The 23,090-nt window shown below is 41.8% G+C and overlaps 1 protein-coding gene and 1 pseudogene across 5 annotated transcripts in view; both read right to left on the bottom strand.

The window, feature by feature from the left end:
* NR3C2 (nuclear receptor subfamily 3 group C member 2) overlaps window positions 1–23,090 on the bottom strand; it is a 378,103-nt gene that overhangs the window by 49,402 nt on the left and 305,611 nt on the right. The gene's annotated exons all lie outside the window — the stretch shown is intronic.
* Window positions 8,462–21,616, bottom strand: LOC309960747 (S-methylmethionine--homocysteine S-methyltransferase BHMT2-like; annotated as a pseudogene). The gene is made up of 2 exons: window positions 21,595–21,616; window positions 8,462–9,768 (listed from the first exon to the last, which is right to left on the bottom strand). The product of its transcript is annotated as an S-methylmethionine--homocysteine S-methyltransferase BHMT2-like (transcript).

Here is a 23,090-nt window from a genome sequence, read left to right as displayed (position 1 = left end):
AGAAGATGTGATACACACACACACACACACACACAATGGAATACTACTCAGCCATAAAAAAGAATGAAGTTTTGACATTTGCAACAACATGGATGGACTTGGAGGGTATTATGCTTAGTGAAATACATCAGACAGAGAAAGACAAAATACTATATGATATCACTTATATGTGGAATCTAAAAAATAAAACAAACTAGTGAATATAACAAAAAAGAAACAGACTCACAGACATAGGGAACAAACTGGTGGTTACCAGTGGGGAGCGGGAAGGGGGGAAGGGCAAGATAGGAGTAGGGGAGTAATAGGAACAAACTACTATGTATAAAATTGGTAAGACACAAGAATATATTGTACAACAGGGAATATAGCCAATATTTTATAATAATTATAAATGGAGTATAACCTTTAAAAATTGTGAATCACTGTGCTGTATGCCTGAAACTTATATAACATTGTAATCAACTATACCTCAGTAAAAAACGAATCTTTGCAACCCATAATCCTACCTGCTATACTTCGATAGAGATTAGAAACTAAGATTTGTGTTTAATTATGTAACTTCTCTTTGGGTTTAGGCTTTTCATTCATTCATTCTTCTTTTAGAATATATAAATTATCTTCTTCCTCCTCTGTTTTTACTACTTGTCTTTTGCCTTTTTTGTGTTTTGCTGCATTTTTAGTCTTACTGTGTCAGTGTTTTTATTGCAAGCTGTACTAAATGCTTTTTGAAAGCAGGAAGAGTGAAAATTCTTTAATAAACCATAGTTTTAAAAATCAGTCAGAAACAGCTCCTTAAACGCCTGTCTTCTGTAGTTCTGGTATCCTAAGGGGGAAGGGAAAATAGAACTACCTTTATCACTCCTTTCTCTTTCCAAGAACTCACATTTAATAGATGAAATCCTTTCACACTGGCTGATTTCATAAATGCCAAAGCACAAGAGGTTCTTAACCCTTCTACCTATGGGAGCCTAGGGAAGGCACAGTGACATTTAAAAACTTAAGCTCCTTTAGCAATACTGCACCAAACTGTACCTGTCACCCAAACACCGTTTAGGTGTGTAAGACATCACTTTACTTAGTAAGGAACTAGAAAAATAAACCTTTGAAATATTTCACTTTATCCCTTGAATCCAAAGGCTATCATATTGTTTAATCAAATAACAGGCAACTCTCATCACCTGGAAAGTCTGTGTCCTTCTTCTGGATACTAAGGCGCATATCTTTCTATGACTGATTCTTGTACAGTGCATAGGTCCAAAATTACATGAGTGCTAAATAAATACCTGATAGCTACAGAGAACAGGGAAATCCAACAAATTTCACAGACTTTGCTCTTCAAATATAGATACAAACAAAGAAAATTAGTGCTCATTCAGGGCTGAACTCCTTGAAATCTCTGGAATCTCAAGAAGAAGCCTCTTAATAAACCTGTTTGCTAACATGTTATTACTTCCATCAATTGCCCCAGGTGTGTATGTGTGTGTGTGTGTGTGTGTGTGTGTGTGTGTGTGTGTGTGTGTGTGTGTGTTATACAAGGCTGGAATGCGTGCAGCGATAGTGTCAATCTTACAACAGAGAATTAAATAATTTGAGTGGTGTGGTGCACACAGATGATCACAGCAGATCTGCAGGACCAGACCTTACATATGATACTGCAGCTACATTTTTATGTATGAATAAATCTAACATCTTGTTACATGGTCAGTGTAACAGATGGTCCCTGTCTGAAGCTTGTTATTTTCCTAGAAACAGCATGCAGAAACAGTCTTTTTTTCAAATCTTAATTAGAATAAAAATGACCTCAATTTGAGCATTCAAATTATGCCAGTTTATGGCTTTTATTTTTTTTCATAGTCTTACTAGATTTTTCCTGAACGGACAAACAATATATATCTGTAGGAGGACCATTTTTCTAGTTGCAGTTTAGATGTCTGTTCATTTTTATAGTACTTACATCATTTATTAACAGGCAGGGCAGAACTCAGCTGCTTAAGAATCACTGCAGAATGTTGTTTGTGGTTTGCTTTACTGGACAGATGAGCCAGAGGGAGTGGTACCCAGTGATCTCCATAACATTCATGTATTCTCTATTAATTTTACATCGCCAAGTCTAGTAATAGTTAAAAGCTAGTTCAGTGTTTTGTTTGTTACCTTAATTGATGTTCCAGAAGGGAGATGTTTCATAGAACTGCCCTCGACTTAAGCATCACAATTTCTGCTGACTTTAATGGATGTTACACAGACCAAAAGAATATGTGACAATTGAAAAATCTAGAAGCAGCCTGGTTATACAACAACCATAATTTACCACGGATGGTCCTAGAAATCTAGAGATGTTTAATCTTTACCATACATTTTATCTAGAGTTTTTGATAAAACAGTCCTTTGTACCTTACCTTTTAAAATACTCATAGAGTCAGCACAGTTTCTTTTGGGTACGGGACACATGTTTTTGGTAGAGGAAAGAAACATGCAGCCATAACCCACTGCAAAAGTTCAGACTTTAGAGCAAGTTAAATTGGGGGTATCTGTGATAAATCGCATGACAAAAATGTTTTGGCTTGACCAAAGGTTTAATCTTCGTATTCACTGCACTGTGAATTTCCACAGGCCGGTTACAATATAATTCATTTTAAAAAGTCCTACTAAATAGCAGAGGGAACTATAACCAATCTCTTGGGATAAACCATAATGGAAAAGGATATAAAAAAGAATGTATACATGTATAACTGAGTCACTTTGCTGTGCAGCAGGAATTAATACAACATTGTAACTCAACTCTATGTCAATAAAATATAAAAATAAATTACAAAAAGTGATTTCTAAGCAACTTTTCATGACACTACCCACTGTGTCATGGGGGACACACCTGTTTCTGAGATGTGTGACTAAATACCGCATACTAGAATAAAGTAAGGAACCCAGCCAAGTGCAGAATGTTTACCAGAAAAATGGCTCACTGTCTATTATCTATACCACGAGTGGGAGCCTTTTGCACGGGCAAACAGGTGAATACTACTGGCACTGCATGCCTACTGACAGCAGCCGCTCTAGCAGGGGAACAGAGCCTGGCCTGATTATTCCCTGGACATGTGAAGACCTAGTGAACCAAATGTTTTGATTCTTGGCTTTGGTAAGGAAGCTTATATACGTCCTTGACAAAGGAACAGGCTCTAGTTCTTGACTAGATAAAGTGACTTACTTACTCCAAGTAAAAACTAGGAAGTCAAACCTCGCTGAAAATAGTATTCTAGGATTTGAATCCAAGCAGGTTGGTCTCAGAGCCTGGACTCAACTGTTATATTCAGGTTAAAACACCCAACAGCATGCTCGGAACCTTATGAGATTTAATCCGTGCTAACCATATTTACCAGGGGGGAAACAGGGGAGGGATAAACTGGGAGACTGCGATTGACATATACACACTACTATGTATAAAATAGATAGCTGATAAGGACCTACTGTATAGCACAGGGAACTCTACTCAATACTCTGTAATGGCCTATATGGGAAAAGAATCTAAAAAAGAGTGAAGATACATGATTCACTTTGCTGTAAAGGAGAAACTAACACAACATTGTAAACCAACCATACTCCAACAAAAATTTAAAAAAAAAAGTCATCACTAGAATCTCTCTACACACAGAAAGGACACAAAAGAACAATATTCTCTTGTGAAAACATTTTTTTAAATAATCAAGCCTTATTTTCATAGGCTGTAGACTTTAATAGAAAATCTGTAAATTTAACAGTATGCAGACTGCAGATGGTTCAACAAAAGACAGAAAACCTACAGTGGGCTACTGCTTCAAAAACAGAGGCATTCTGGGTATATATCAATACTTAAAGACATTGTTCAATTTCAATAAATTAATGAATTTATTAATGAATTAATGAACTAAGTGACCATAGTTTCCTTGTTAAAAGGGGCCATAAAAAGGTCAAATTCCCACTTGATAACTACTGAATTTCAAGAATATGAACAAAGTAAATTGCTGAATTTAGAAGTGTGGCTAGACTATTGTTTGGGTAAAGGGTGATAGCAAAACACCTCTTCCTAGTATGATAAAAGCTTTGTATTAAACTGCAAGTTGTGGAGTCGTTTTCTTCCTGAGGCAAAAGTCACATTCTTCTAGCAACCAGAACCTGCCGTAGGTTATAAAGAAGGGCACTCACTCTGATGAAGCCCGGATGTGCAGCTGCACTTCCAAGGCAACAGCTGAGCGGCTCACTCATGCAGAGGTGGCCTTAGCAGTGTGTGTGTGCTAGGATGGGGATGCAGATGTGGAAGGTGGGAAGCAACTGGATCACAGATGCCTTCTTCTACCTTGAGAGTCTTGCTTTGGAAGACGAAAACAGCTAAACCTCCAGTGACTGTTATTATAGACCCTCTTCAATTCATTAATCAAACGGGGACCTAGAAAACATTTTCAGGTGCCATAATTCTGGGTGAAAGGTAGATTCTGCTGTTTGACTCATTGTACAAGCTGATAAATCCATCTCCCTAAATTTATTTACTTATAAATTAATTATTTTTAAATTGAAGTATAGTGGATTTACAATGTTATTTTCAGGTGTACAGCAAAGTGATTCAGTTATACATATACATATATCTATTCTTTTTCAGATTCTTTTCCCATATAGATTATTATAGAATACTGAGTAGCGTTCCCTGTGCTATACAGTAGAGGTCCTTGTTGATTATCATTTTTACACATAGTAGTGCGTACTGTTGCTCCCAAATTCCTAATTTATCCCTCTTCCCTCACCTTTCCCCACCTCTCCCGTTTGGTAACCATTAATTTGTTTTCTATGTCTGTCTCTGTTTCGTAAATAAGTTCATTTGTACCATTTTTTTAGATTCCACAGACAAGCGATATCAAATGATATTTGTCTTTCTCTGTCTGGCTGACTTCACTTAGTATGATAATCTCTAGGTCCATCCATGTTGCTGCAAATGGCATCATTTATCTGCCTAAATAAAAAAATAAAGATGATGTTCGACTCGATTAATTTATCAGAGATTAGCCACGTGCCCTTTCTTATTACTGATTCCAAACATCTGTCACAAAGCAGATGTTGTTCAGGACATTGTGAACACCTACATCATTCATGATCACCCCCCCAGGGGGTGATCACCCCCCCAGGCCACCACACCAGTAGCATAAATGTCAACACCGGGACACACTACACATGCACACGGAATGACATGAACACAATGCTTATTCAAAGGGTAGCCTCAACAGTTCTCTTTTTTTTAATCTGCTTGTAGAAAACTGCTAGTGAAGACTGCTGAGGAGCACAGCTGACATTTTCTAACCTTCTCTTCTACTCAGAAATTCTGTGAACTTCTGAACTTCCTCTAATCGGAACGAAGTGGCCATGGAGTCTCTCTTTAAGGACAAGCAAACGATTCTTTGGGTTTCTGTGTTCATCGCCTAGAAGCAAAGAGAGTTAAGGCTCACATTTCATGAGTGTTAGTTCCCTGGGGTCTCTGGAGCAGGCAGGACCCCGGTACCCAGCCAGGCACCAGCTCTGGCACCTTTAAGAGAGGTGGGTGCCACAAAAGCCCCCTCACTGTGTGCTCAACACCAAGATCTGGGTGTGCAGTTGCAGGTGTGGGCAGCCAGCTGGAGTCAATGTTCTCTGCCACAAGGACAGAGACCAGCAGTCGGGAAAAAATAGAAAATACAATAAAAATTAGAAAAGTGAAGTCATCCCTTCAAGTAACATCTGGAACAGGAATTTCAATGATTTCAAGAGCAAAACTGGTGGAGCCTGTGAGAAAACGTTTTCCATGTAGGGTGACCACCCCAAAGAGAAGAGCACCAGGGTCACAGTAAAGTAAAAAAGCAAGTTTGTGTCATCAGTTTTCTTCCCCCGGAAAAGTGTAGAAAAGCCTTAATGCATTTAATTTCAGTGTAAGACATTCGGAGGTAATGTTTTTATTCAATAAATGCGATATTTGGTGATAAGGTCTCAGTCTACGTGAGAGACAGTGATGGGAGAAAAGAGGAAGTGGGGGGGAGAGAAAGCCAGAAAATAGGGAGGAAGGGGAAGGGCCAAGCAGAAGTGGAGGGATGGGATGGCATGAGATGGGATGGGATGGCATGAGATGGGATGGGATGGGATGGGATGAGATGGGATGGGATGGCATGGGATGGGATGGGATGAGATGGCACGGGATGGGATGGCATGACATGGGATGGGATGGGATGGCATGGGATGGCATGGGATGGGATGGGATGGGATGAGATGGCATGGGATGGGATGGGATGGGATGAGATGAGATGGGATGGGATGGGATGGGATGGGATGGGATGGGATGGGATGGGATGGGATGGGATGGGATGTGATGGGATGGGAGGAGATGGGATAGGATGAGATGGCATGGGATGGGATGGGATGGCATGGGATGGGATGGCATGAGATGGCATGGGATGGCATGGGACGGCATGGGACGGGATGGGATGGGATGAGATGGCATGGGATGGGATGGCATGAGATGGCATGGGATGGGATGGGATGGGATGGGATGGGATGAGATGGCATGGGATGGCATGGGATGGCATGGGATGGGATGGGATGAGATGGCATGGGATGGGATGGGATGGGATGGGATGGGATGGGATGGGACGGGATGGGACGAGATGGCATGGGATGGGATGGGATGGGATGGGATGGGAGAGAGATGAAAAGGATGGTCGTAGGGGGAAGGAGGAGAGGGAAGGCAGAAACCGCCAGAAGGGAAGGCAGAAGGAAAGAGCCCCCTCCACTCTGGAGGGTGAGCCGCAGTGCTTCAGGTCCTGTGGTTCCACCACTTCAACTCTGCACTCAGAGACTGATCACCTTTCCTGCTCTGGATGGTTTCTCAGGTCTGGACTGCACACACCACCTCTGTACTCTGTCCGGCCCGATTCTAACCCTCCTTTAGAGGCTGGCAGAGCCTTCAAAGCTAGATGGTTCTGCCAGCAGCTTTCCTTGAGGAGTTATTTTGTCCTTACACTCCTGGAGCATCCATCTTAGGAAAAACTCCTTTGTCATTTATTATTCCCACTTCATCTCTCAAAACGCTATTCATGTGTCTCCATCTTTTTTCCCCCCAAACAAATAACTTTTTGTTGAAGTAGAGTTGATTTACAACGTTGTATTAGCTTCAGGTGTACAGCAAAGTGATTCAGTTATACATATATATCTATTCTTTTTCAGGTTCTTTTCCACTGTAGGTTATTACTAGATATTGAATATAGTTCCCTGTGCTATACAGTAGGACACTGTTGTTGATCTATTTTATATATAGTAGTGTGTATCTGTTAATCCCAAACTCTTAATTTATCCCTCTCCTCTTTCTCCTTTGATAACCATAAGTTTGTTTTCTATATCTGTGAGTCTATTTTTGTTTTGTAAATAAGTTCATTTGTATCATTTTTTCATATTCCATGTATAAGTGACATCATATGATATTTGTCTTTCTCTGTATGATATTTGTCTTTCACTTAGTATGATAATCGCTAGGTCCATCCATGTTGCTGCAAATGACATGATTTCATTCTTTTTTATGGCTGAGTTCCACATCTTCTTTATCCATTCATCTGTCAATGGACACTTAGGTTGTTTCCATGTCTTGGCTATTGTAATAGTGCTGCTATGAACATAGAGGTGCATGTATCTTTTCAAATCATGTTTTTGTCTGGACATATGTCCAGGAGTGGGATTGCAGGATCATATGGTAGCTCTAGTTTTAGTTTTTTTTTAATGGTAGATTATTTTTAATTTTATTAATTGTTACAAATGAATACATTGTTTTGAAAAATAGAGAGAAATTGGCACATAGCAAATAGCTCAAACATAAGTCAAGAAAATATTAGACCAAGATAGATTTGAACTCGGACTTTTAAAAAGGTCTTCCAAAACTGTTTATCTCTTTTTACTTATTTCCAACAATCAACATTATTTCATTGAGCAGCTATTAGTATGGTATAATGTAAATACTTTAAGAAAAAATATAAGCATATCACATTGTCTTTGTCCTTAGTAGTTTATAATCTAGCTATTTGTGATTATAAAGACACATTTAAAAAATTCTGGGACATAACACCTTTAAATAAAATCATCTTTGAAAGTAATCACTCTGGAAGGTTATACGATTATTTCAAAAAATCCTCAAACATTTTTGCATCTTTTCCTTTGGGATCGCCTTTGGAGTCATTACACAAATCATTTAAGAAAGGCAGACTCATTACTCTAATTTTAGTTTAGAATGCTGCTCTATCGTCCTTCTGTACCTAATTTAGACACCTGAATTAATCACTGGGTTTGCTGCTCACCGACTTCTGGTTATTCTAAAATCTCAAATTCATTCTAAAGACAAGTTTCACTATTCTTGATGCCCTTCAAAAGCACGTCCTGCAGCATCACCGGACAGTAAGTACCTGGAGGACGAGAAGCCCTTCCTCATCAGCTTTGCATCTCCCCGCAGCATCCCGCTCAGAGCTTAAGCACAGCAGGGATGCAATACGCATCCTATGTTGAACTGACAGCACATTAGCTGTTCAGCCGCTGGAGACATCAGGGTGGGCTGTGGATAGAGGCGAGGAAGGGTTCCAGATGGGGCTTGAAGGGGATTTCTTTCCATTCTGCTATTTCAGTGTTTTCTTTCATGACTCCTTAGGCATCTGGCTTTGACACTGAAGGACAGAAAGGTCTGCCCGAAGTCGGCAGCAGATTCTCCCAACACTCTCTTCTAGTCCTGGCTCTAACCCAGGGTTTGGTGTGTGTGCTGAGACCACTTCCCCAGCTGCCACGTTTGTCAGAAGACAGGGGCAAAAATCCCCCTTCCAGGGCCAGCTCCTCTGCTATCGCCCTGATGTGGGAGGGCTCAAATCCACAGCACCCGCCTTATGTACCTGACCCCCAGGTTGCAGGCCTCTCTGGCGTATTTTTGAATATCCCATCTGGTTGCAACTCTGGGCTCCAGTGCGAAGGGATATTCGAGGAGATCCACAAACCCTCTTTTGCCTCAGTCGGGCATGTGGAACCCCAGGGACTGCACCATCAAGTGTGCTTTCAGCCCTGTAGCCCGTAGGCCTTCCTTCATGAGTCTCATTGTCTTCAGGCTGGTCCAGGGCCCAAATCGGCAGTTCACGCCAACGACTGAAGCCCCCGCCTTCACCAGCTTCCACCACATTCTCCAGGTGTTACACCATGCATGTCTCTCTCTGGGCCTATGCACACGGTGGCTGCCACGGGTTTTCCGGATTCTTTTAAGACTTCCACAGCCCACACAGCTTCTTCAACGTGTTCAAAGTAGTCTGCAATCCAGAAGTCCACATTTTTCCTGGCAAAAACCTCTAGCTGTAGTCGAAAAAGTTTTAAAATTCTAGCTTCATCCTTGTGGTGTTTGTACAACGATGTCTGGCAGATCCTCCCTGCGACTGAAGCATCAGCTCTGTCGGCTGCTTCTCTGGTAAGGTCACAGGCAGCGGCGTTTACAGCTTCCCACTGGCTTTCCATATTGTCCTCACTGGCAGAAAAGGTGAAAGTCCGCGTGACATTCTATCCCGCTCTCAAGAATTCCACGTGAAGCTGACGAACTGCGTTTGGATGTCCTACTATGGCTTCTGGAGTCCAGAGCCCGGCCTTCACGTAGCCCCTCCTCTCCAGAGTTATGCGAAAGCTGCCGTCTCCAAGCACACCCTCCCCGCTATCCAGAGGCTCTACAATGCCCTGCTTGGCTCCAGGGCCATCGCGCTGCAGCTGTTGCAGGCGCTGGGTGGTGGGGAGCACACGGGGCCAGGAGCCCACCCCTCCTATTTTTAGTTTTTTCAGGAACCTCTATTCTGTTCTCTATGGTGGTGGCCCCGATTTACATCCCCACCAACAGTGTAGGAGGGCTCCCTATTCTCCACACGTGTCTACATCTCAATTCACCAACCACACGACAGAATTCTGGAGAACGGAAACTGTGACTGTCACTGTGGTTCCCTTACAATGGCCACCACAGAGCCTTGCACAATGCAGACATTCTCAATACTTCCTCCCGACTAGCGAAACACCAGTTGTTGTTCATTTTTTCGGCTAAATGATAAGAGTAAAGAGATTTACTTTTCACTTTAGGGGAAGTGACTGGGATAGTCTTTGTAATATTGTTCTCCTCCTTTTTTTTTCTTTTGGCTGTACCTCACGGCTTGTGGGATCTTAGTTCCACGACCAGGGATTGAACCTGCGTCCCCTGCAGTGGGAGCGCAGAGTCCTAACCACTGGACCACCAGGGAAGTCCCCCCCCGCCCCTTCTTAATCGACCTCACGCTAACCACAAGTTCTCACAGCTATAAGTTATGTGACTGGTAAAGCAGAACTACAGAATCATAAACTGTAAGAGGTTGGAAGGGACCTCTGAGACCCTTCCTTCTCCACTACTTTGTAGACGAGAGGAGACATGTGATGTAATGAAAACAGCAGGAGTTTTCAGGGAAGACCTGGGCCCACACGTGAGGTTCAGCTCTCCACTGCTATGTGATCGTGGATAATCCACTGAACTGCTGCCTGCCTGAGGCAGCTGCATCATTTATAAGACAGTGATCATCGTACCTGTCTTAAAATATGATTGTCTATAAACGAGTGGGTCATATAAAAGCATCAAGTAGAGCTAATGGCACATGGCAGGCCCCATAAGTATCCTGCTACTAGACGGAGAGCCCTTTAAGCACAGAGACGATGTTCTATTGAGCTTTGATTCTCCGGTGTGGGAAATGTAGATAATTAAATGAGGAAACAGAGATCTGGACCTTGAGTGAAGCTTCCTGAAAGCCAAGCAGAATCAGAGTCTGGGCTGGGTTTTAAACATCACCTAGACAAGTGATTCTCCAAATGTGGTCTGAGGAGGCGGGGGTGTCCCCAGGACCCTTTCCAGGATTCCGAGAGGTTCTTTCTCCAACTATACATCTGCGTGAGGCTGAATCTTTTTCCTACACTTTGGCCAAACACCCAGTCACAACTGGCTGGATGTAAGAAGCAGATAAGAGAGTGCAACTGTCTTCATTTAAGTGAGACTGAAGGAATTGCAAAAAAGGCAAAACAATGCCACTCTTCTAATTTTTTTTTTTGTTTTGAAAAAAACAGTTATTTTTCCTAAAATGTTTACGCTATTATGTTTTTGTCTTGCTATTTATGTAATATGTAATAGGTTAATTTTATTTTAAAATGAATCAATAGATCAATATATTTTTTTTAAATTTCTGTTTTAATTTCTGATATGAGTAAATACCAATAGCCATAACTTACATAAACAATAGCTCTTTGGGATCCTTGATGATTTTAAGAGCATAAAGGGGGTCCTGAGAACAAAAAGTTTGTGAACTGTTGATCTCATCCAATTCCCTCATTCTGCAGAAGGGAGACAAGGGTCTAGTGAAGTTAACTCATTCACTTGACAACACTGAGGGACTTATCAGCAAGGTTAGGGACTGAGCCCCTGGTCTTCAACAATGGAGCTCTTAAATACTGTTGTGATATCAGAGAGGAAGGAAACAGATTTGGAGGACTAAGTCACACTCTGAACCAAAGTTCCAGTTTTTCTAAGAATATTTTATTTTCCATTTGTGTTCTTTATACATTGGGCATATTCTCACCCATTTTAGAGAGCAACTCTTATGAAAGATGATACATGATTGGTCAGTAAAGTTTCCAAATACATACAGTCTCTGAAACCACCCAATGAAACCAATATTAGCGCCAAAGGTCCACTAGGCCTAACTGCCTGAAAAATCAAGTTCTGTGGTCAAGGTATAAGCGTTGATGTAGTTGAAACATTCTGAGTTTTGGACTGAGAAACACTGGGGCTCAAAACTTTGAGCCTCTGTCACCTCATCTTTGAAAGAGGGGTAATAAATTCCCACGTCACAGAGCTGTGAAGATGAAATAGGATAATGTGTGGGAGATGGCATACAGCATGATGCCTTTCACCAGCTTTCAGCATAAGCCCATAATTCTTCAAATAACCCCTGTAAACTTCTTGATTATTAACTACTTTTGCACTCTAGTATCCATGTAAATGGAGTGTTATGGACTGAATGTTCGTCTCCCCCAACCCCCATATGTTGATGTTCTAACCCCCAATGTGATGGTATCAGTAGGTGGGGCTTTGGGGAGGCATTTAGGGTCATGAGGGTGGAGCCCCATGATAGGATTAGTGCCCTTACAAGAAGCAGGAGAGACATTAGAGCTGACTCTCTCCACTATGTGAGACCAGTGAGAAGGCAGCCTTCTCTCTGCAAGCCAGGAAGAAAGCCTTCAGCAGAACCTGACCATGCTGGCATCCTGATCTTGGACTTCTAGCCTCTTGCACTATGAGAAATAAGGGTCTGCTGTTTAAACCACCCCATCTATGGGGTTTTGTTACAGCAGCCTGAGGTGCCTAAGACAGAGGGGGACACCATGCCTGTAGCAGAACGGGAGTTAGGAGTTTATAAACTATTCATTCCATTGATTCTATTGAGGCAGTGTCTATTTCAAGGTGGATGGGCACAGAAGATGGGTCCAGCTAGACAAAGCTTGCAACACCCATCACTGTGTAAGTTTACTGGGGCGACATTCCTGCTGCAGTGCTAATGACCCAGATACACAGATGAGTTTTAAATAAGGAGGTGGAGGGTCTCCACATATGACTTTCTTTTTTCCGTTTCTCTCCCTTCTCCACTTGTTTCTTTCAGAAAAGTATCAATCTCAGAACTTAAGAAAAATTAAATAACCACTTCAGAGCCTACCCAAAAACAACCTTATTAAATTAGCTTAGGGTTTCATCAGGGGAAGTGAGGGACATAAAACCAAAATCATCTCTCGTGTGTGATACAATAAAAATGGATAATCATGTGACCTAGTTTGGGTTCTAGAAGTATCTAAAGACACAAGTTCAGAAAATACTTTATATATCAAGACACAGCAGGTACGTTCTCCTTCAATCCAGAGGGGCGCTGTCAAAGCTACCATCTCTGGAGCTTCCCTGGTGGTGCAGTGGTTAAGAGTCTGCCTGCCAATGCAGGGGACACAGGTTTGAGCCCTGGTCCGGGAAGATCCCACATGCCATGGAGCAACTAAGCCCATGCCGCCACAACTACTGAGCCTGCGCTCTACAGCCCACAAGCCACAACTACTGAGCCTGCGAGTCACAGCTACTGAAGCCCGCATGCCTAGAGCCTGTGCTCCGCAACAAGAGAAGCCACTGCAATGAGAGGCCCACACACCGCAATGAAGAGTAGCCCCTGCTCGCTGCAACTAGAGAAAGCCCATGCGCAGCAACGAAGACCCAACACAGCCAAAAAAAAAAAAAAAAAAAAAAAAAGCTACCATCTTTGTGTCTTATGACCTGTGTCAAGGGGGGAAGCCTGGAGCCCTCCTTAGTGTGTTAGTTGGTTAATCCATTCCTTGCCACCTGCCCCATCTTGCAATATAATCACTGCATCAAGACTAATTTTTCTCTATCAGTTTTTCAATAAAGAAATATACTCCAGCGAGTTCATTTTGTATTGAAGAGTATTTTTACCTGAAGAGACCAAAGTCCTTGAGCACATTAACTGAACTGAAGAACAACATGCTAATATTAGCCACCCTAAGCCTTTTAAACATAACATATGATCTTAAACTGGTTTTGACTTTTACTCGAAATGAAAAATAGCTCCCTCTAGTTAGCCAGAGTAAAGCTGGGACATATTTCTTGCATCACCACTACTCTGTGATTCCAATATAGTTATAAATAGCTTAAACAGTTCATTCCATTTGCAGTCTCCTATTTGTTTTGCTTTAATTTCGTACTATACTGGCAATTACCCAGCTTCATTAACTACTTAGGAAATTTCTCAAGTACACTACAAGAAATGCCACACAAGAAATATTAACCTACAGCAGTGCTCTTGAAGTCAACCTTGAAAGGGAAATCCTTTTCATCAAGTTTACAGGCCAAGCCCTAAAAGCACTGTAGGGTCAACCCACATCAAAAATCTTGCTTCTGACCCGTGTACTGGAAAGAAGACTCATTATCAACCCCCAAAATCATCACTGAGTGCCAATTATGTAGAAAGCATTTTGCTAGACATTAAGGAAAAAATTTAAAATACTTCCTGAATTCTAGGAGTTTACAGTATATCTGGAGTAAAATTGTATGTGTAAATACACACACACACAAACACACACACACACACAGTAAAACATAGAAAGTACCAAAGGACTGATATAGAAAAAATTGACACAGATAAAAACAGTTTTGGGGGAACAAGTCACTACTGACTTTGATGGTAAGAGAAGTGATTGGAGAGGAAGCATCCTTTGGGTTGGGCTTGGGGGAGGGGAAAGGAAAATGTTAGGAGCAAAGGCACAGCAGTGGAAAGACAGGACAAAGGGAAGAGGAAGGTTAATTTGGTTGGCATAGAGTTTATGCGGGGAAATAATACTGAAAATAGCATTTTAAAATTAATTAGCTCTATTTTATATACAGTAGTGTGTATATGTCAATCCCAATCTCCTAATTTATCCCTCCCCTCTCCCTCCCTGTTAAGCATGACTAATTAGAACCTACTGTATAGCACAGGGAACTCTCCTCAGTACTCTGTAATGGCCTATATGGGAAAGAATCTAAGAAAGAGTGGACATACGTATATGTAGAACTGATTCACTTTGCTGTACCCCTGAAACTAACACAACATTGCAAATCAACTAGACTCCAGTAAAAATTTTAAAGAAACAGAAAAAAAATAAAATTAATTAATTCATCAAGTACTTACTAATGCCAGACAGTATCCTAGGTGCTGGCCATGCAAAGGTGTACCACACAGGCCAGCTTCCTCCCCTCCCTGAGCCTACGTTATGGGGTCAGGGGACCTGCTACAGAGAAAATACACATGTGATATGATGGGAGGGACTGGGCAAGGTGGTCAGGGAGGGTATATACCCTAGGTCTGGCGGTCGGGCAAAATCTGTCTGAATAGCAATACTCTGAGCGACAAGGTGAGAACGCACCATCCTCCTTCACAGAGCGAACAGCAAGTGTGAAGGGCCTGAGTCAGGAATGACCTTAGATCCTTCAAAGCACCAAAAGGTCATCAGTGGGGCTAACCAAGGGCGCTAGCAAATCCTCTGAGAGAATTCCTTCAAACTGCCCCTTACTAGTTTCAATACCACTTTTTTGTGGTCCTATATGAAGATGATGGTATATTACCTGAGTCATATTCTCTGGGGATATGGCAGGTGGGATTTCTTCATGACGCTGCCTTCATTTTTCCCATGACACCCCCCACCTGCCACTAGAGCGGGAGCCCCATGTTTTGCTCACTGTTGAATTCCTGGTTCCTAGAACAGTGCTTAGTGTATTTAAGTTGCTCAAGAAATATCTGTCGAATGAACACACTGAGTGAACGTCACTTATCTCCTCCTCCCCAGGGTGGTCCAAAATGAGAGGCGTGAATGGGGAAAAACAAGACAGGACAAGGTGTGAGTAAGAATATCTACCTGCGATTCTAGCTTTAAATTAAGACTGCTCTCCTTAGCGCACTCATTTTTCTCAGGTAAGGGAGGTCGCTGTCCCTTGCACGCTCCTCTCAGGAACTTCTCTTTTTTTAATTGGAGTAGAGTTGATTTACAATGTTGTGTTAGTTTCTGCTGTACAGCAAAGGGATTCAGTTATACATATATTTCTATTTTTTTTCATACTCTTTTCCATTACGGTTTCATATTCTTATCCATTACGGGATATTGAATATAATTCCCTGTGATGCACTTTTCTTGATGTGAGCAGCTTACCCATTCCTTCAAGAACTTCCCTCCCCGGGCTTCCCTGGTGGCGCAGTGGTTGAGAGTCCGCCTGCTTATGCAGGGGACACGGGTTCGTGCCCCAGTCTGGGAAGATCCCACATGCCGCGGAGCGGCTGGGCCCGTAAGCCATGGCCGCTGAGCCTGTGCTCCGCAACGGGAGAGGCTACAACAGTGAGAGGCCCGCGTACCGCAAAAAAAGAAAAGAAAAAAAAAAAAGAACTTCCCTCCCCTCACCTCCTCTGCTGACATATCTGGAAGTAACTTTTAACTCCCAACTCTACTTCTCATCATCATGCTAGGTTGATAAAGGGGCAGAAATATTGTTGAAAAAAGAAGAAAAAGGGGGACTTCCCTGGTGGTCCGGTGGTAAAGAATCCACCTTTCAAAGCAGGGGACGCGGGTTTGATCTCTGGTTGGGGAACTAAGATCCCACATGCTGTGGGGCAGCTAAGCCCGCACGCCTCGACTAGAGAGCCTGCGTGCCGCAACTAAGACCCGACGCAGCCAAAAATAATAATAATAAAAAAACCCAAGATAATCGTTAGAAAAAAAAGAAGAAAAAGAAACACCTCCTGTTTTGGAACTGTACCTACATTTTCTCTGCCCTCATATATAACTAATTATTTCTTGTTTGTTACTTACAAAACCTCCTCAGACCCCACTGCACCCTCTCCTGCAGTTCCCTCTGCCTGGCCTCCTTCAGGTGGCAAGATGTCCTTTATACCTAGTTTTGTGCAAAAGAAAGATAGTTCCATTCTGCGATGTTTCTGTTCCTTGCAGACAAGGAATGACCGTTCTCTATTTGTGACATTGTTTTTCTTTATTCAAGAGTCTCAAACTCAACCATCTACAGGGGCCGGGCACGGATGACGAAGGGCAGAGGGTGTGGAAAGTGTGATGAGACAGGCAGCTCGTGCACCGTCTAAAGGGGGGGGCTCTGAGTCCTGCCCAGCAAGCCAAGTGCTCAGCCCCTTCTGCTAAACACCTTGGCCCTCCAGCTGCTGGTACAGGGCCTGGGGTGTTGGAGGGTCCAGTGGAGACAGAAAGAGGACTTCTTTTCTTTTATAGTTTACTCCCTTAAATTGACCCAGAAGTAAACAAGAAAGCAAAACAATGGAGATCTCAGAAGGCTGCTGATTTTTCAGTGGCAGGAAAAGAGGTGTAGGGGCACGTGTGTATGTGTGTGTGAGAGAGAGACAGACACAGAAAAAGAGAGGAGAGGAGGAAGAAAAGAGAGGGGGCGGGGGGGGGGGAAGGAAGTGAGACAGTAGGGAGGGGAGAGGGAAAGGGAGGCGGTGAGAGACTAGAAATACAGAAACTACACAGTTCAGTGTCCCCGTAAGCGGAGGGAAGTAAGAAATCCTATCCGAAAGCAGCAGCAAGGGAACAGAGGAGGGAAAGAGAGGCTGGGGACAGATGGGGGAAAGCAGATGGAGCCAGTGCAGGGGATGCTGAACCAGGCTCATCCCACCCTCTGGCTCTCTCATCAGCACCTCTGCCCCTTGTCCTAACCCTGCTGGAGCCAAGGGTCCAGGCAAAGAAGTCATCTCCCGTGGCTCAGGAATATCAACCAGCCCCCTCAGGAGGCGAGGGCGGGGCGTGCCAACCCCTGGGTCCCTGTGGGGACACTCTGATCCCTGCCTGAACAAAAGGGACATGGCCTGGAACACACAGCACGAGTGAGCCAAGACTACTGGAACTTTAGGGCCTCAGGTGCAGAAGGACCTTAAGGAGACTGTCCTGTTGGCAGACTGGCCTTGGGGAGAGCCACTCACTAAGGACAGCTGCGCTATGGCAGCACAGTGGTCCCCAGTGGGGACACAACAGGGACGGGCATCGCTCCACGGAAACATGGCCTGAAATGACTGATAACTAAGTCCTATGGTTTTCTACTGGTGCTGCCGTCACACAGCCAGCACTGAGCAAAGAGGGCAGTGTGGGCTGAGCTCAGCTCCCCTCACTGATGAGCTGGGCAAGCACTGCCCTCCCAGGAGTCACACTCAGCACTTCACCCGAGGGACTCAGAAAGTGGCACTAAGACTTAAACTCTCTCTCTCACCAACAGTCTCTGAACCGAAACAATCGAAGGTTCAGAACTACAAAGGCAGTGAAAGATCATCGAAAATACGTTTTTTTATTGGGCTCTGACTTGAAACAATATAAACATGCTTTTAAATATACTTTTAATTCTATATTACTCAGCAATTAAAAAGAATGAAATAATGCCATTTGCAGCAACATGGATGGACCTAGAAATTATCACACTAAGTGAAATAAGTCAGACAGAGAAAGACAAATACCATATGATATCATTTATATGTGAAATCTAAAATACAACACAAACGAACCTTTCTACGAAGCAGAAATAGACTCACAGACATAGAGAACAGACTGGTGGTTGCCAAGGGGGAGGCTGGATGGGGGAGGGAAGGACCGGGAGTTTGGGGTTAGCAGATGCAAACTATTATACATAGGATGGATAAACCACAAGGTCCTACTGTATAGCCCAGGGCACTATATTCAATATCCTGTGATAAACTGTCAGAGAAAAGAATATGAAAAAGAATATATATATTATGCATAACTGAGTCACTGCTGTACAGCAGAAATTAACACAGCATTGTAAATCAACTATACTTCAATAAAATTAATAATATATATGCTTTTAATTCTAAAATATTGGCTGACACTTAAAAGAGCGTAATACTGAACCTTCATTTCAGAAATTTTAAAAAAATTGAAGAAATTTCATTTCAGGCTTACATGGGAGTTTTAATACGTGTATTGAAATTGATAAGACATTTGAATACTTGCAGTGATCTGCAGCCATATATGATAAGCTGTTCCAAGGTGAAATTGAATAATGAATCATTTAATACATATTTGAAAAGTTTTAAGTTCATAATAAGAAAAGTTCTATTCTAATTTAAAGTATTAACTCATATCTTCACCCCAATGTTTAATAAAAACTTAGAAAGAATGTTTTCCTTAATTATTCTCTACTTTGCATCTTTCCTCCAACTCTAATGAATCCGGTACACAGCTGAAGGATAAGATCTTTGGGAACTTTCAGATCCATTTCACAGTTGAAGGCAAACACACATGGTCAACTATTCAAGTTTTCTTCACCATTTTAAATATAGCAATGTCTCTGTTGGTGAAAACGCTTCCCGCATCACACTTCTTGATCATAAGCTTCACCCTCGTAACTAGCGATGATAACCTAGAAAACCCCTTCTAGACTGACTAATAGGTTGTTTGGTTCATTTGCTCAATAATTCATTTATTCACCAAATATTTATGGAGTACCTGCTATGTCCTGGACACAATGCCACGGGCTGGAAATTAAAAAATGATTAAGACAGAGTCTGTGATTTCAAGGAGGAGGTGCCAATCAAACAAGGGAAGGATACAGATGCTTAAAAAGATCTGCCAATGCGGGTGAGAGGGGGTCCAAGACAGTTGAGGGAGGGTGGGTGGGAAAACAAGGGAGGGTTCCACCAGTGCATTCTATCCTCAGCTGAACAGCATGCATTACTCCCTTGCACAAAATGCCAGACAGTTTCCTTCCCTTTGGCAAAGGGTCTGAGGTACAGGCAATTTTGGGGATTTGACCAAAAGGCTTTATGTCATTTCCAAATGTTTCCTGGGAGTAGGTCCTCCCTCCCCCTTTGAAAAACACAGCTCTGCCCTGTTCTTTCTAGTTGAGAGAAAACTTAAGTCTAGGCTGGGGTTGAGGTCAAAAGTTTTAAGAATAGGGAACAAAATGTTCACTCTAGGGCTTCCCTGGTGGCACAGTGGTTGAGAGTCCGCCTGCCGATGCAGGGGACACGGGTTTGTGCCCTGGTCCAGGAGGATCCCACATGCCGCGGAGCGGCTGGGCCCGTGAGCCATGGCCGCTGAGCCTGCGCATCCGGAGCCTGTGGCTCCACAATGGGAGAGGCTACAACAGTGAGAGGCCCGTGTACCGCAAAAAAAATAAATGTTCACTGTAACAATTGTATAATATCATGCTATTTAACTACCTGTAACATTAGAAAGCAATTTTTTTGTTGTTTCCATTTTATATCTGTTAACATTTTCTAGAATAGACATGCATAGAGCTTATATGACCTTTTCTTTTTTTTTGGTTTCTTATTTACTTCTAAAAGCCTTCGATGACATTAATTTTCAATGATAATTTTCAAAATTAATTTTTTTCAATGACATTAATTTTGAAGGTGTACAGGCTTCAGATATAAGGTGCTTCCCCCTAAGTTTCATTTGTGAAAAAGGATTCTTACAATTTTGGACTTTGAAACCTGTACACCTGGATGTTTACCCACAATTAAAAATTAATAGATGACACCAAAAGCATAGCAAACAATGACAAAAAATAGATGAACTGAACTTCATTAAAATTAAAAACTTTAATTTTAAAAGTACATCAAAGGACACTATCAAGAGAGTGAAATCGTAGAAAGGTTCGTTTGTGTTGTATTTTAGATTTGACATATAAATGATATCATATGGTATTTGTCTTTCTCTGTCTGACTTATTTCACTTAGTATGATAATTTCTAGCAGATCATGTGTGTTTGCCTTCAACTTAACCCCTAACCACAGAATGGGAGAAATATACATATCATGTATCTGATAAGAGTTTACCATCCAGAATACATAAAGAACTCCTACAACTCAGGAACAAAAGACAAACAGCCTAATTAAAAATGGGCAAAGGACTTGAATGGATATTTCTCCAAAGAAGATATACAAATGGCCAAAAAGTCTATGAAAAGATGCACAACCTCCCTAGTCATTAGGGAAGTGTACATCACAACCACACTGACAGTACTTCACACCTACTATGAGATAAGTCAGGCAGAGAAAGACAAATACTGGATGATATCACTTATATGTGGAATCTAAAGGAGCCAAGCTTGAGCAAACAGAGAATAGAATGGTGGCTGCCGGGGGATGGGGGAAGAGGAGGGATGTTGCTTCAGGGGACAAAGTTGCAACCAGTAGACAAGTAAGTCCTGGAGATCTAATGCACCGTACAGTGAATACAGACAGCAATACCATATTATAATAAACAAACTGGCCAAAAGACAAGATCTCAGTTATTCCCACCCAGAAAAAGAAATGATAATTATGTAATGCGACAGAGGTGCTAACTACTGCTGCAATGGCAATCATATTACATATAAATGTGTCAAATAACATGTTGTATACCTTAAATTTACACAATGTTATATGACAAATAGATTTCAAGAAAAGCAAACCAAAAAACTCCCCAATACTTCATACCCACTAGTATGGCTATTAAAAAAAGCAAAAAACAAAACCAAAAACCCAGAAAACGAGTGTCAGCAAAGATGTGGTGAAATTGGAACTCTTGTACACTGAGGGTGGGAATGTAAAATTGTGCAACTGCTGAGGAAAACAGTTCAGTGGTTCCTCAAAAGTTACATGTAGAATAACCATATGCCCCAGCAATTCCACTGCTAGGTGTACACCCAAAAGCAATGAAATCAGGACTCAAACAGATAATCATATGCAAATGTTTACAGCAGCATTAACCGTGATAGCCAAAGGCAGGAACGACCCATGTATCCGTGAATGGATAAACAAAATGTGATCAATTCTCTTTATTTGGTAAAAGTAAGTATGGTAATTATATTCCATAAAGTTGTAGTAGACACTGATCATAACATTTTCATCAGTTGATCTATACCTAATCTTGTTTTATGTGTATTTCTGTTTAAAGACACCTTGTTAACATATATTATTGATTTATTAACATTGAACTCACAGCCAACAGCACTGTCACTCATGCCTGAAAGAAGCTTATGTATAACACCTATATTTTTTCCCTAAGGCACATCAAAGCCTTCTTGCACTTAGGAACACTAGACAGCACTCTGTCACTCTGCTTGTGGGTCATTTTAAACAGTGAAATCACCAGCCAAAAGCACAACAATGCAAAAAACATGGCACTAAATAGACCATGGAAAAGACGCTTGTTTACACTATGAGAGCTGAAACAAGAAGGCAGAGTCTCAGCTGAAATGTACATGCTGTGTACCTCAAACTTACGGCCTCTCTGTGCTGCAAATACTGACTTTGGGGTTACAAATAAATGTGCCAGAAGGTCAATGCACAACTACAGAATCTGCAAACAATGAGGTCAATTCTATACATACGTACAATGGAATATTATTCAGCCATGAAATGAAATTCTGATACATGCTAAAATAAAGATGAACCTTGAAAACATTATACTAAGTGAAATAAGTCAGACAAAAAATGGACACATATTATATGGTTCCATTTATATGAAATATCTAGAATAGGCAAATTCAAAGACCAGAGTTTATCAGGGCTTTGGGGGAAAGGAGGATGTCGAGTTACTGCTTAACTGGTCCAGAGTTTCTGCTTGGGATGATGAAAAAAGTACTGGAGATGGACAGTGATGATGGTGGTGCAACAATGTCAGTGCAATTAATGCTACTGATTGTGCAGTAAAAATGGTTAAAGTGGAAAATTTTATATTATACGTATTTTATTACAAAGAATCAACAGATTCACTGAATAAGGTTAAATGAATCTTCTATTAAAACAAAATCTAAAGGAGACACTCCAGATGGCACCAATAGAGATTCGTATTTACCCACGTGTCCTCTTAAAACAAAGAACCTCCTTAATATGCTTTCTTTCTTTCTTTCTTTCTTTCTTTTTTTTTTTTGGCCACACTGAGCAGCTTGCAGGATCTCTCAGTTCCCTGACCAGGGGTCGAACCCAGGCCCCCGGCAGTGGAAGTGCAGAGTCCTAACCACTGGACCACCAGGGAATCCAAATATGTTTTCCTTTCGGTTTACAGACCATTTTTAAAAACAGTCTTACTATTTAATAATATCAGCTGATTATTCAGGAAAACAAGTAAATTAAAATGTGCCTGTCAGTTGTTTGGCCTCACTTCATGCTTCTGAAGCATGAAAATTTATGCACTAGTAGAATTATTTGTTCTGACTAATGGCCCAAAGAACGGCCACCCCAAGAACCAACAACTGATGCTCCTAATTTATCTTGGACTAAAACTGCCTCCCAGGTCCACCATATTTGGATGAAGTGATACTCTCAGGGCAACTACCACCGGTACAATTTCGGTATTTTGGCACTACATGTCCACTTTGAATCTTTCACGTCCCTTTTCTCTCTTTTATCACCAATCCATTTCTCATCTGCTTCCTTCCCTATTGAAACCCCCCTATTTTCATATCTTGAGAGACAGCCATCTGTTAGAATATG

This window comes from Leucopleurus acutus, assembly GCF_964270905.1.
Source record: "Leucopleurus acutus genome assembly, chromosome: 4".
In the NCBI taxonomy this organism is placed as follows: Eukaryota; Metazoa; Chordata; class Mammalia; order Artiodactyla; family Delphinidae; genus Leucopleurus; species Leucopleurus acutus.
The sequence above is the reverse complement of the archived record's forward strand: the minus strand, read 5'-3'. Positions and strand labels throughout refer to the sequence as shown.